This window comes from Gossypium raimondii, chromosome 12, assembly GCF_025698545.1.
Source record: "Gossypium raimondii isolate GPD5lz chromosome 12, ASM2569854v1, whole genome shotgun sequence".
NCBI lineage: Eukaryota > Viridiplantae > Streptophyta > Magnoliopsida > Malvales > Malvaceae > Gossypium > Gossypium raimondii.
In genome coordinates, this window is record NC_068576.1 from 344496 (window position 1) to 359206 (window position 14711).

Here is a 14711-nt window from a genome sequence, read left to right on the forward strand (position 1 = left end):
GATGGTATACCATTACAATGTTCTAACTTTTTGATGTTGTAAAACTGTATAACATATGGATTATGACATAGAATTTCATGAATTTCATGTAACCTTTTGTTAATATATGAATATTATGTTTATGCAAAATATAATTCTCAAGTTATTTATTACTGCTAATATTTTTTTATTGTAGAATAATTAAATTATTTGTTTCACTAATGATATTTTAGCACATTAAATATGTATTGCGTTTAAAAATAATAAAGTAGATTATATATTATGTTTATAGTATTATATATTATGATTTTAGTAAATTCATATAAGAATAATTATATTGAATTTTATAAAATTATATATTTTATTAAATTATATTTAATAATAATTATTTTAAATTCGCTAATGGTATTCTAGTCATTTTAGTTTTTTCCTTATGCTATTACAACATCATTCCGTTCAACCAAACACAAGAATACTATTACAGTTCTATTCCATTACATTCAACCAAACAATTGAATTACTATTACGTCTCTATTCCATTACACCTCAATTCCATTACAGCGAACGTGCCCTTAGTGTTATAGAAATTAGTTTACAATGTATTTATAATAAATAAATATTTATATTTATATTTATATTACATAATATAACATAAACTAAAATTTTATTTTTTATAAAATGATTTAAAATCATATACAATAAAATGTAAATATTGTTAAATTATATTCATAATAAATAATAAAATATATTTAAATTATTTTATATTAAATATAATTAAACTTATATGTGTATGATAATAAATTTATATATTTAGTAGATTGTTATACAAAAATTATATAATAATATTTTTACTTTCTATAAAACTCAAAAAAAAAAAGAGAGAAGAAAGGTAATAAAGAAACTAACCTCAAATTTTTCTCCAATAATAGCTTTGGCTCCAGTGAAAATTGAGAGCAACAATGTGGTGAGAGTGCTCAATTACATTGCACATTCTCAAATCTTCCAAATAAGAAATCTGTCCATTGAAAAGGAATATTTACCCAATATTTCATCTCAAGGGTAAAATCCAGTCCAATGGGAGCCTTACTCATATCAAATTATCTGCAAGTCCAATATAAATTTGAAAAGATGTAGATAAAAATATTAAATTTAAGTAAAAATTTAAATTTATTTAAAATATAAATTTAATTTGAACTTCAACATTCAATATTTAAATCTAACCTGACTTGTTTTCAAAGTTCATAATATATTATATTATTTTTAAATATTATGTAAATTAGAACATATAATAATCAAATCTATAAAAACATATTATAATAATTTTAAGACGACTTTATATAAAATTTTAATAAATGGAAAAGTATATAAAATTATTAAATATGTAAAGGCTTATTATATAAAAATTTCTTGTAAAATATAATACAATAGTCAATTGAGCCCTCAATAAAAAATAGCACTCAATTAAGCCTTTAATCAAATATAAGCAATCAATTAAACTTTTGAAAAATCAATTTCCGTGTAAATCTTTAATGTTCATTAACTTTGTCACATAACACGCCAAGATTGTACCACATGGCGAAATTTGATATTTATTAATATATATATATAATTAATTTTATAAATAAATAGAATTTTGAATATTTAAAAATTCAAAAAACAAAAATTATTAAAATTAATAAGAAATTTTAAAATTTAAAAAAGCTTTAGAATTTAAGATTATAAAAAGTGCATCTGATTTTTTATAATTTTTCAAAAATTATAAAAAAATATAAAATTGGCAATATATATATATATATATATATATAAAACTATATAAAAATTATGAAAATATAACAAATTACATTTTTTTATAGATCCATCTTTGACATTGATCAATTTGTAGATATTATCAATATAAGCATCAATGTTGCGTGGGAACACGATGCTATCACTAGGGAACCTGAACCTCTCCCCTTTGACCTTAGCCCAATTCTGGTTCTTTTTATCGGCAGTTAATTCTTTATGTGACACGTTAGTGACCCATGCAAACTCTTTTTTACAATTTTATATAATTTTTACTTTTTTTTGTAATTTCTATAATTTTTTATACTTTTTGTAATTTTGTAAAATTTTGCAATTTTATATTATTTTTAATATTTTATATATTTCTTAAAATTCTAAATTTTTATAAAAAATTTTAAAAAAATTATATTATTTTATATTTTTAAATTTGTACAATTTTTAAAATTATAATATTTTAAGATTTTCAAAATTGTATTTTTTTGTATTTTTAGAAAAAAAATTTATAATGTTTTACACTATTTTAAGTAAAATTGTCATATTTCGCCACATGACACAACCTTGACATGCTAGGTGGTCAAGTTAATAGATATGAGGTGTAACCTCCTCAACCCGGCCTAGACGTTAGACCCGAATTTGGGAGATTACATTGGCCATCGAAATAACCTGGTAAACTATCGGAGTTTATAAACCGTCATTTTAAAACATTCATTTTTATTTTAGGAGAAGACTTAGCCTATTTTCAGAAAACTCGCGAGTTAACAAAATCGATTAGTAAAATATTTTCTTGATAATGGGGACTACCTTTGAAAACTTAGTTAATTTCTAATTTATTTATTACTTAGAATTTATTTATAATCTAGCAATGAAAAGTGATATTCAACTTAGTCTTAATTAAGAAAATTCAGAATTATTTTATGCATATTTAATCCTAAATCTATGTTTCAATATCCTAATTTCAAATTAATTACCATTTATGCTAATTAAACCCAAAATAAAAGTCACATGCCACAATTCAAATAAAGTGATACAGTTCCAGAATAGCATAAATTTCAAATAGTAAATCTAAAACACTTCCTAATAAAAATTAATTCGAGTCGAGCCCTCCATATGTCAATGCCGCATCCTAACTTGGTGAGTTATCTATAGAGATGGAAATAAAAACGAGAAGTGAGCTTCAAAAGCTTAGTGTGAGTTCAATCATAAGAATACCAGTGCAAACAGTAGACAAATCGTATAGACTATTAACTCATACAATGAACACAATTGAATAACAATTCAGAATATCGGTATTTCAAATCAACTCATCACCATAATATTTCAATGTTCACAACTATGAAAATGCTTATGAATGCAATGCATTTTTAGTTTATCAGAAAAGGTTCCCACCCCATCACTACTCACCACAATAGGAGTTCCCCAGATTTCCTTTACCTTTACACCACGTTGTGAATGAAACACTGATCATTGCTGAAGAATTGTTAATGATAAAAATATATTGGTGGATGAATCATCCGTCTGTGCAGATAAAAATTGTTAATACATTGTGGATGAACCATTGGTCGAGCGGATAAATTGCTGACTAAAATATTAGTGGATGAACCATCCATTTGTGCAGATAATAGTTGTTAGTATGTTGTGAATGAACCACTGGTTGAGCAAATGACTGCCGACTAAAATACGTTATAGATAAACCACTGGTCAAGCAGATAAACTGCTAACTACTTCCTCCATTTGAATCGTTCCACCCCATACAATGCAACATGACATGTTATAACAAATTAATACAGTAGCAATAACATGTTTATAACAAATATATATATACAGTAGCAATTATCATGCTTATAACAGATCATGACAGTAGCAAGAAACTTGCTTAACATGAATTTGGTTTAACAGTAATAGTAGGCATGTATGTCATGCATTTGGTATCACAGTGGTATGGAAAACATTATTAGTTCATCATAATTACAGTGATAGTAAACATGTAATATTTTTATCTCATGCATATACAATAATAATTCAATCAATCAGATCATGTGTTCCAACATTATTCATATTATCAGGGACTCAACTAAATGAAAAAAAACACGAAAAATAGTTCGAGGATTATTCAATGACTAAACTAAACAATACATGAATTTTTGGGTAAAATTGTAAAACAGAGGTCACACAACCCTGTAAGGGGGTTGAAGCCGTGTGGATGGGCTACACGGTTGTGTGGCCAGGCTGTGTAACAGATTGTGGACGTGTAGCAAATGCAAAAATTAACCTACACGGGAGGCACGACCGTGTGGCAGGCCATGTAGAAGGGTCTTGGTCATGTGGTTCACGAACTAGCCTAGGGTTTTTAGGGTACATGGCTGTGTGAGAGGTCGTGTGGTCCACACGCCCATGTGGGAGACCCTGTGATCTTAATTCCTAGACATGGTTTGCCCTGATTTACTTGTAAAAGAACACACACCTTTCACCGGGAGTCGAATTGTTGTTCACCGTTTAAAATCTGAAAACTATTTTTCTCCCTCAAATCAAACCGTTCACAGTTCTAATGTTTTTCTATTGGCTTGTAATTAATGTCAATAACACCCCTAGCTTTGCCAAAAAAGTTGGTAAGTACATCTCGATCCCGATGAATAAATCTTGAATTTTTATAGCATTTTTATTTGACAATAATCTTTCAACCCAACTAAATAATCTTTTTCGATTCTTGACAAATCTCTCGATAATCTTAATTAACCTTAAAATAAACCATTAATTCATGTGTAAATGTCGTTTCAGTGATCGAATTTAAGAGAATCAAATTAGAATCAGGCGTGAGGAACTACGATCAGACTCCCGGTGAAAGGTGTGTGTTCTTTTACAAGTAAATTGGGGCAAACCGTGTTTAGGAATTAGGACGCGGACTCGACATACGGAGGGCTTGACTTGGATTGATTTTTATTAAGAAGTATTTTAGATTTACTATTTAAAATTTCTGCTATTCTGGAATTGTATCGCTTTATTTGAATTGTGGCATGAGACTTCTATTTTCAGTTTATTTACCATGCATGGTAATGAATTTGAAGTTAGGATATTGAAACATGGATTTAAGATTAAATATGCATAAAATTATTCTGATTTTTCTTAATTAAAACTAAGTTGAATATCATTTTTTCTGCTGCTAGATTATAAATAAATTTTGAGTAATAAATAAATTGAAAATTAACTAAGTTTTCAAAGCCAGTCATCATTACAAGGAAAATGTTTTACTTAATCAGTTTTGTTAACTCGCGAGTTTTTTAAAAATAGGACAAGTCTTCTCATAAAATAAATACGAACGTTCTAAAATGAAAATTTATAAACTTCGATAGCTTACCAGGCCATTTCGGTGGCCAATGTAATCTCCCGAATTCAGGTCTAATGTCTAGGCCGGGTTGGGGAGGTTGCATTAGGTGGTATCAGAGTTACATGTTTTTTTTAAAATCAGACTATGAAATTTGATTGAATCTACATGCATGCATCAAAAAGGGGTATTTTGGGAAAAATCATGCTACAAGTTTTGAAAAAAAATTAATTAATTTTCTACAGGAAATTGAATACAAGACTCTGATGCCAGTCCTACTTTAGTCACTAACACACTTGAAACTGTAAATAAACTATGATTGTTAGATTGTAAATACCCAGGAAATAGCTAATGCTTGAACGCCTTCTATTCGAAACTTGTAGATACCTTTTAGATATTAGATTCTCGTGAGATCATTATGAACATTCAAGGTAGACGTGGTAAGGGCAGGTCGCATAGGATTGCACTGGAAGAGTCACCCACTATTCAAGGAGAAAACTCAATTCTTGAGGGGTATGTAGAAAATTCTACTACCAACGGAAGGCGGAGGTTACGAGAATGGACACGATGTAGTGTCGCAAGCAGTGCTAAGAGTTTTGCAAAAGGTTGTTAGAACCCAAACTGGATTGGGGAGTCGTGGATCTATTACGGAGAGGTTCCGATTGAATATGGTGGAAATATTTAAAGATGTTTTTGGAACGACGCCTACTGTGGTCGAGTGCTGGATGGAGTCGTAGATCTATTATGGAGAGGCTCTGATTGAATGGGGAAGAAATATTTAAAGGTATTGTTGGAACGACTCCTACTGTGGCCAAGTACTGGATGGAGTCGACGGAGAGGATTCTAGAGGATTTGGATTGTACTCCAGAATAAAAACTAAACAAAACTGTGTCCTTGCTTAGGGAAGAAACCTACCGTTGGTGGCAGTCTATTGTAAGGGGTACGCAGACCAAACGTATAACCTGGGAATATTTCCAAGAAGCTTTTCAAAAGAAGTATGTGGGCATTAGGTTTGTAGAAACCCCTAGACTCAAGTTTATCGAGTTAAAATAAGGAGAAAAGACTGGCAGAATACGAGGTTGAACTTTTTAGGCTCAGCCGTTATGCCCAATGAATGGTCGCCACAGAGCAGGATAAGTGCGTGAGGTTTGAAAATGGGTTGCGTTACGATCTCAAAATATAGCTTGCTCCACACCAGGAACGAGTGTTCGAAAATGATGGTTTATCTGTAGAGATGGAAGTAAAAGGGGAGTGAACTATGAAGCTTAGTGTGAGTTCCATCATAAGAAAATCAATGCAAACAGTTGGAAAAAAAAAACTAAATAGCATAGCATAGAATTAGCACCATCAATTATCAATTTATAGTTTATGTATGCACATGTTTGTGTATGGCAATGTAATTTCAATATATCAAAATAAAGATCCTACCCAACTCCGCTACACACCATAATGGGAGTTCCCTTGAACTTCAATAACCATATACACTAGGTTGTGGTTTAACAACTAATGGTTTGCAGATAAACTGCCAATGGTTGTGGACACACAACAAAATTTGTAGATGAAAGCTGTCACTGGGTTATGGATACATAGCAAAATAATGCAGATAAAATCTGCCACTAGTTGTGGATGCACAACATGTTTGCAAGTAATAGCTGTCAATGAGTTGAGGATGCACAAAATATTTGCAGTTAAACTATCGATCTTCCTCCGTACATATCGTCTCACCCCTATGCAATACAATATGACATGCTTATAACATATCAATAAGATAGCAATTAGCATGCTTATAACAAATCAATATAGTAGCAATTAATATGCTTATAACATATAAATAAAGTAGCTATAGACACCCATTTTTGTCTGAGCCCAATTGGAGGCCTTTGTTTTTCTTTTCTTTTTCTTTCCTTTTTGGACCTACCAAGGGCCCAAATTATTATTATCATTACTACTATTATTATTAAATGTTATTATTATCTTTTTCTTTACAAATAAGCAAGATTGAAAAGTAGTATGAAAAGTAGTATATATACATGAAATGAAATGAAAGGGAAAAAAAAGAAAAGAAAAGAGGCTTTTCACATTTTGATCCTTAAAAAAAAGGTAAAAAAAAAAAAACAATAACAACAACAAACATTCTGTAACAAGCCAAATTCATCCAACCCAAACCCCAAAAAAAAACCAAAAACAAGTCAATTAAGAGTCCATCTGCTAACCTAGCCCAAAGCCCAATTATCGAAGCCTAAAGCCCAAAACCCTAAAAAATTTTAGAAATCCTAGCTCCCCCTAAAGTCTCCAACCATCGCTCCCATCGCCTCGCCACGTCAGCAAGCGTGCCATTTGAGGCCTAACACCTCCTCGTCCTTGCCACCACTACCTCCAAAAAACAGAGAAAAAGAAGTAGAGAAAAGAAAGAAAAAAATATAATATTATTTTGTAATATATTTCAGCTATAAAAGTCGAAAATAGTTTGTAACAAAAAAATGGATTTTTTATAGAGAATACAAAAAAAAAAACTAAGTTAAAAAAGGTGGTCCTTTTATTTAATCTCTTATTTTTATTTTTCATAGAAAGCATAAAAAACAAGGTTTAAAAAAAACTTACCTCATCGCTTCATCTTCCACCACCATCGGTGGTGGCTCTCTGCCGATTCGAAGGGTCTCGACGGAGAAGGGGAAATCAAAATAAAATAAAAGCAAAAAAAATAACAAAGGTAGTTCATTTTTTCAGTTTCGTCTAAAATATCAAAAATATTAAAATATATAACAAAAGATTCAAGTTTTTTTTTGTTTACTTGTTAGTCGCCGTCGTGGGAGGTCCCCTTTCGATTTGAAAGGTCTTCGAACCCTTAGGGTTCGTCGAGGGCCTCATTGGGGACGAGGAAATCGAAAGGTTCCTCGCCTTCTAGTCGGACTTCGACTGGGTTTTTAGGGATTTGAATCTTAGATCTAAAATCTACGCAAAAAAGGCTCGAAAGGAGAGGTTTTGGTGATATCCGACCACTGGAGGCAGCAATCTTCGTCGCCGAGGATCGGTGGCCACGGCGGAGACCCATCGTCCCATGGCCGGTCAGAAAGGGGGTTGAGGGAACAAAGAGAGTTTTTTTTTAAAAGGTTACAAAGGATTTTTTTTAAGTTTTTTTTAACTTTTATAAGCCCCTTAAAACAGCGTCGTTTTGGGCTTCGCTTCATAAGCCCAAAATGGCATCGTTTCGAACCTGATCTGAATATTCAACCCGACCCCTCCTAGGATCCACGTGTTTTTGAATGGAGGGGCTAATTGCCATTTTGGTCCTTCTGCCTTTTTGCCCCCTTTTTAATCTCGTCTTATTTCCTTTATATTTGTTTTAATTTTACCCCTTTCATTTTATTTTCTTACATTTTAGTCCCTTGACCTACTATTGACCCACTAAGGGTGATACGTGTTCTGGGGTTGGGGAAAATAGCACACTGGGTACCTATATTTTTCCATTTGGTTTTAATTTAATCATTTATTTGTTTATTGGTTTTTTATTTTATTGTAATTCGGACTTTAAAATTTTTTAGGGTTTCAATTTAGTCCTTATTTTAGATTCGATCCCTTTACTTTATATTATTTAAATTCTAGCATGTTTAAATTTTTATTTATTATTTTGCCCTTTAAATTAAAAATTTACAGCTTTTACCCTTAAAATTCTCGATTATTTCCTTTGTCTTTTATTTACTTTTTTTTTTTAATTTGCACTTTAAATTTCATCTAAACTTCAAAGCATACTTATTTCTTTTTAATTCCTTGTATTTTTATCTTTGTTATTTATATTTTGCCCTTCAAATTGTATAATTTGTTATTTGGTCCTTAATTATTATTATAAGCTCTAATTAACATTTTTATAACATTATTATTAGTTATGATATATTGCATTATTTATGTTCTTATGACATCATATAAAATATTTAAACATACTCGTGTATCTCATATAATGTATTATGTTCGAATAAGTCCATAGTATGTCATATTAGAAGCTTCATTTTCATACATTGTATATTTAGCAATTTGAACCAAGGTGGTGTTCTTTAATTAAGGGATTCGATAAATTGCGCCTCTAACTTACAGAGTACGATTTCTCTTTGAACAAAAATAATTGAACGCCCCTCCTTTTTAAAAAAAATTAAAAATAAATAAGATTTGGGCAATAATTAAACGATGAGCATTCTTATTTGTAGAAATGGAAATAAAAATGGGAAGTAAGCTTATGAAGCTCAGTGTGAGTTCAATCACAAGAATATTAGTGCAAACAGTAGACAAATCGTATAGACTATTAACTTATATAATGAACACAATTGAATAGCAATTCAGAATATTGGTATTTCAAATCAACTCATCACCATAATATCTCAATGTTCACAACTATGCAAATGCTTATGAATGCAATAAAATTTTAGTTTATCAGAAAAAGTTCCTACCCCACCGCTACTCACCACAATAAGAGTTCCTCAGAACTCCTCTACCTTTACACCACGTTTTGGATGAACCACTAATCATTGCAGATGAACTGCTAATGATAAAAATATATTGATGGATGAATCATTTGTCTGTGCAGATAAAAGCTACTAATACGTTGTGGATGACCCACTAGTCAAACAGATAAACTTCTGACTAAAATATTGGTGGATGAACCATTCGTTTGTGCATATAAAAGTTGTCAATACGTTGTGGATGAACCACTGGTTAAACAGATGACTACTGACTAAAATACGTAGTGAATAAGCCACTGGTCGAGCCAATAAACTGCCAACTACATCCTCCGTTCAAATCATCCTACCCCATGCAATGCAACATGACATGCTATAACATATCAATATGGTAGCAATAACAAGCTTATAAGAAATATATATATAGTAGCAATTATCATGCTTATAACAGATCATGACAGTAGCAAAAAAACTTGCTTAACATGAATTTGGTTTAACGATAATAGTAGGCATGTATGTCATGCATTCGGTAACACAGTGATATGGAAAACATTATCAATTTATTAGAATTACAGTGACAGTAAACATGTAATATTTTTATATCATGAATATACAATAATAATTCAGCCAATAAGACCATGGGTTCCAACATTATTCATATTATAAAGGACTTAATTGAATGAAATAAAGCACTAAAAAAATTCAGGGACTATTTAAGGACAAAATTAAACAATACATAAATTTTTGGGTAAAATTGTAAAACAAAGGTCACACGACCCTGTGAGGGGGTTGAAGCCGTGTGGATGGGTTACACGGTCGTATGGCAAATGCAAAAATGAACCTACAAGGGAGGCACGACTATGTGGCAGGCCATGTGGAAGGATCTTGGTCGTGTGCTTCACGAACTAGCATAAGGTTTCCAGGGCACATGGTCGTGTGGTCCACCCAAGTGGGAGACCCTGTGATCTTAATTCCTAGACACGGTTTGCCCCAATTCGCTTGTAAAAGAACACACAGCTTTCATCGGGAGTCTGATTGTTGTTCCTCACACCCGATTCTGATTCGATTCTCCTAAATTTGATCCTTAAAACGATATTTACACATGAATTAATGGTTGATCTCAATATTCATCTAGATTATCGAGAGATTTGTCAAGAACTGAAAAAGATTGTTTAGTTGGGTTGAAAGATTATTGTCGAGTAAAAATACTAAAAAAATTTGGGATTTATTCATCGGGATTGAGATGTGTTTACCAATTTTTTTGGCAAATATAGGAGTGTGGTTGACGTTAATTACAAGCCGATAGAAAAACGTTAGAAAGGTGAGCGGTTTGATTTGAGAGAGCAAAATAGTTTTTAGATTTTAGATGAAAACTTGGTGTAAAGGAAAAGGAAAAGAAAAGGGAAAAAAAGAAATATAAAGAGAGGATGGAAATGAATTTGACTAAAATCGAAAAGAAGCGAACCGAATTCTAATAGGAAAAAGATGGTTAAATGGTTAGGGTTTGAAAGGGCGGCAAGGGTAAATAACCCAATATTTTGGGGCCGAAAATAAAGAAAATGGAAAGGGGAAAAGAGTGGCTCAAACTTAGGTCACTTAAGTTGAAAAAGTATGCTCTTAACAGTTAGGCCTATGATCTATTTCTTGTTTAGTTTTTACTCTTAATTGTATTTATTTTAGTGTGGTTTTCATCCTGTTTGCTGAAAACCAAAGGAAAAGAAATGGAAGGAATGAGTTTTGAATTTAGGACTTCTAAGAAGATGAACTAACATTTAACCTTCAGCCTATGTCTTATTTCTTATCTATTTCTTATAACTAACCTTGTATATTTTGGAGCGTGCAATTAGAGGCTTACACAAAAATTGATTTTTCAATGGCTTAATTGATAACTTATATTCGACCAAAAGCTCAATTGAGTGCTGTTTTCGATTGAAGGCCAACATCGGGTTGTTGCAATAACATAAAGTTCTGACTTTAAAAAATTTAATCTATAATTTTTTAAATAAATTATTTTAAAATATAATGCTTATAAAAATAAAGTATATTTTCAAAAAAATAATAAAATAAATTTACTTGTCAATTTTTTCAAATATATTTTCATTATAATTTAATTATTTATTAAAATAAATAATAAATATGTGAATAATTTTTAATATTTCATTTATAATTTTATATGTATTTCAAAAATAAATTTAGATATAATCTTTTAGAAGTAATCTCAAAAGTTTTATTTTAAAATAGTTTTTTTTGTTAAATATTTATATATTTTAAAATATTCTTTTAAGTTTAAACCATGAGTTATTTTCATTATAATTCTAAATTATTCCTTTTTTCTAAATGTTTCAAAAACTAAAATAATATAAATAATATTGTTTTTAATTTTTTTAAAATGATGCTATAATTTTTAAGAAATAAATTTTAATTCAAATTTTAATTTAAAAAATGAAAAATTTTAACTATATTATTGTATTTTAATATTATTTATTAAAACAAGTGACTCCAAAAGTTATTTTTTAGAATACGTTTTGTTTAGGGATATCTCGACACGTGTGAATGTTGAGTTAATGGTTTTGTCGAATCACCATGAGCATGTGTCATGCATGTCAAGAAATAAGTACTACAAAACATAGTTTACAATACCTTTACACTCATGGTGTTGAGTTTAGGGCTTTGAATTTTGACTAATGAATTTATTTGCTCATGACCCCAACCAACTTATTTAGGGTGGGTTTGGATGGGTAATTGGGTACGGTGCGGTGCGTTTAGCTTACTTTTTGTCTCACGCTACAGTATAGCTACAGTATCTAATCTCACCGCCATCTCCGTTCTTACACTAACCGCACCGCCCATCCAAACTCACCCTTAATTAACTTGACATAGTTAACAATACATAGTTAACAATACCTTGACACGTGTCTATTTTCCATATATATATATATATATATATATATATATTTATATAAACAAGGTATATAGCTTATATTTGTGTTAATTGCCGCACTCTCAATTTTTTTACATTGAATTATATTTTATTCTAATATTTTTATCAATTTAAAAATTTGTTTTCATTTAATATATAAGTTTTAAATATAATTAAAATGTAAATATATTGAAATTTCGTTAATTAAAATAATTTAAAACTTCAAGTTTAATCTCTAATATTTTAATTATTTGTAACATTATTTTAAATAATATATTAACTTTCCTATAATTAATATGTTATTTAAATAATTAATATATTATCATAAAATGATTTAAATATTTTTTTCTCCACTAGAAATAATATATCATTTTTAGAGAAAATAATATATAAACAAGAGATAAAAATGTAAAAAAAAAAAGAAGAAGAAGTTATGTTAAAATATCATTTAAAAATTATAATATTTGTTTTCTTTTAAATGTTCAACTTTGATAAAATATTTTAAAAATTATTAAAAACCGTAAAAATAATTGATAAATCAATATAAATTAAAAATTAATTAAAATCAGGAAAATAATATTATATAATGAAAAATAAATATAATTTATTTTAAAAATATTTAATATTTTAAATGAAAGATAAAATTAACAAAATTATCTACTAAAATTTATCATTTATTTTAATTCTTTTAATTGTAACAAGTGTAGTACAAATACAAATACAAGTATCAAACTATTACAAAAAAAAAATATTGTCCAAGTAACCACCAAGTACAATTAAACTATTACAGCATAAACGGACTAAAAACCGATATAGCCCAAACTAAAACCAATTAACTGGGACTAATTGGACTAAAACTCTCATACATGATCGGACTCAGAGACCAACCTACGCATATAATTTAAAATTTACTGTTATTTTAAAATTTAGTATGATAATAAAATATTATATAAAAAACTAGTCATTAAAATAAGATTCTAAACCAATATTTTTCTTATTTTTAAAATTTTAAACTTTGAAATCAAGATAAAATATATCATTTGTGAAATCTAAAGTTGCTTATCCTCTCTATACATTGATGTTTTAGAATTATTTTTACTTATTCTAGAAAAAAATCGTTTTTGAGAAAAAAAACTTTATTCTCTTAATTTTTTAAAACATTTTGTAATCTATTAGATCTTAATTTATTATATTCTTCATCCATTCATGCTTACAAGTTTTTTTAATATTAACTTAATATATATATATATATATATATTAATTTTATGATTTTACAATCATGTCAAAATTAAATTTTACAAAAAATTATATTTTAAATAAAAGTATACATTTTTAAGTACATTTATTCTTTTAATCAATAGTATATTTTATTAAAGGGCACAATTTTTATATTTGTTATTTACTCTTTTAATTACACATTGTTTTAAAAAAATTCGCATTTTCATCTAGATCACTTTATAAATGTGCAAAATATGTTTTTTTTTCATTGTTTTGATTTTTCTTTTGAATTCACAGTTATTTTCTTAGTGTTCTACTGAAGATAATCAAAATATGCAGTATTAAAACATTTTATTATTGCTTAATAATATTTTTAATTTTTAATTTTATTAATATTTTATTTTAATTTAATTAAGTTAATCAATTATTTTAAATTCTATTAAGATAATTTTTAGGATAATATATTTTTAATTTATTTTCTCTACTTTTATTTATTAATAATTTTGAATGAAATAAATATTTCATTTTATAATTTTAAAATCATAAAAGATATTGATTTTCATTTATTTAAACCTATTTTTATTAAGGTTTTATTTTAAATGGCTTTTAATTTTAATTATTTATACTTTTTGAAAATATCATTTATATAATTTTAATTATCATTAAATAGTGTAAAATTTTAAAATTACAAGCATGGAATTAAAAATAATTTTGTTGATATATGATTTCTTTATTAATATAAATATATATACATATCGAATGAATTTTTTAATAAATTTCTTTTACACTATATTTTTACACAGAAAAAAATTGTTCCGTGAAACTCAGTATTTAGTTTATTTTTCATCTAACTTTAAATTATTTTGATCATTAAGATAAGATGAAAGTTTATAAATTAATATAAATTTAAAAGTTTAAATAAATAAAACACTAAAATTTTTAATTATTTGAAATTGAAATTGAAATTGAATTTTAAATTAAATTTACTTTCAATTATTTCACAATCGTACCTGTTTCTTATATTTTGATTCGATAATAATTTATT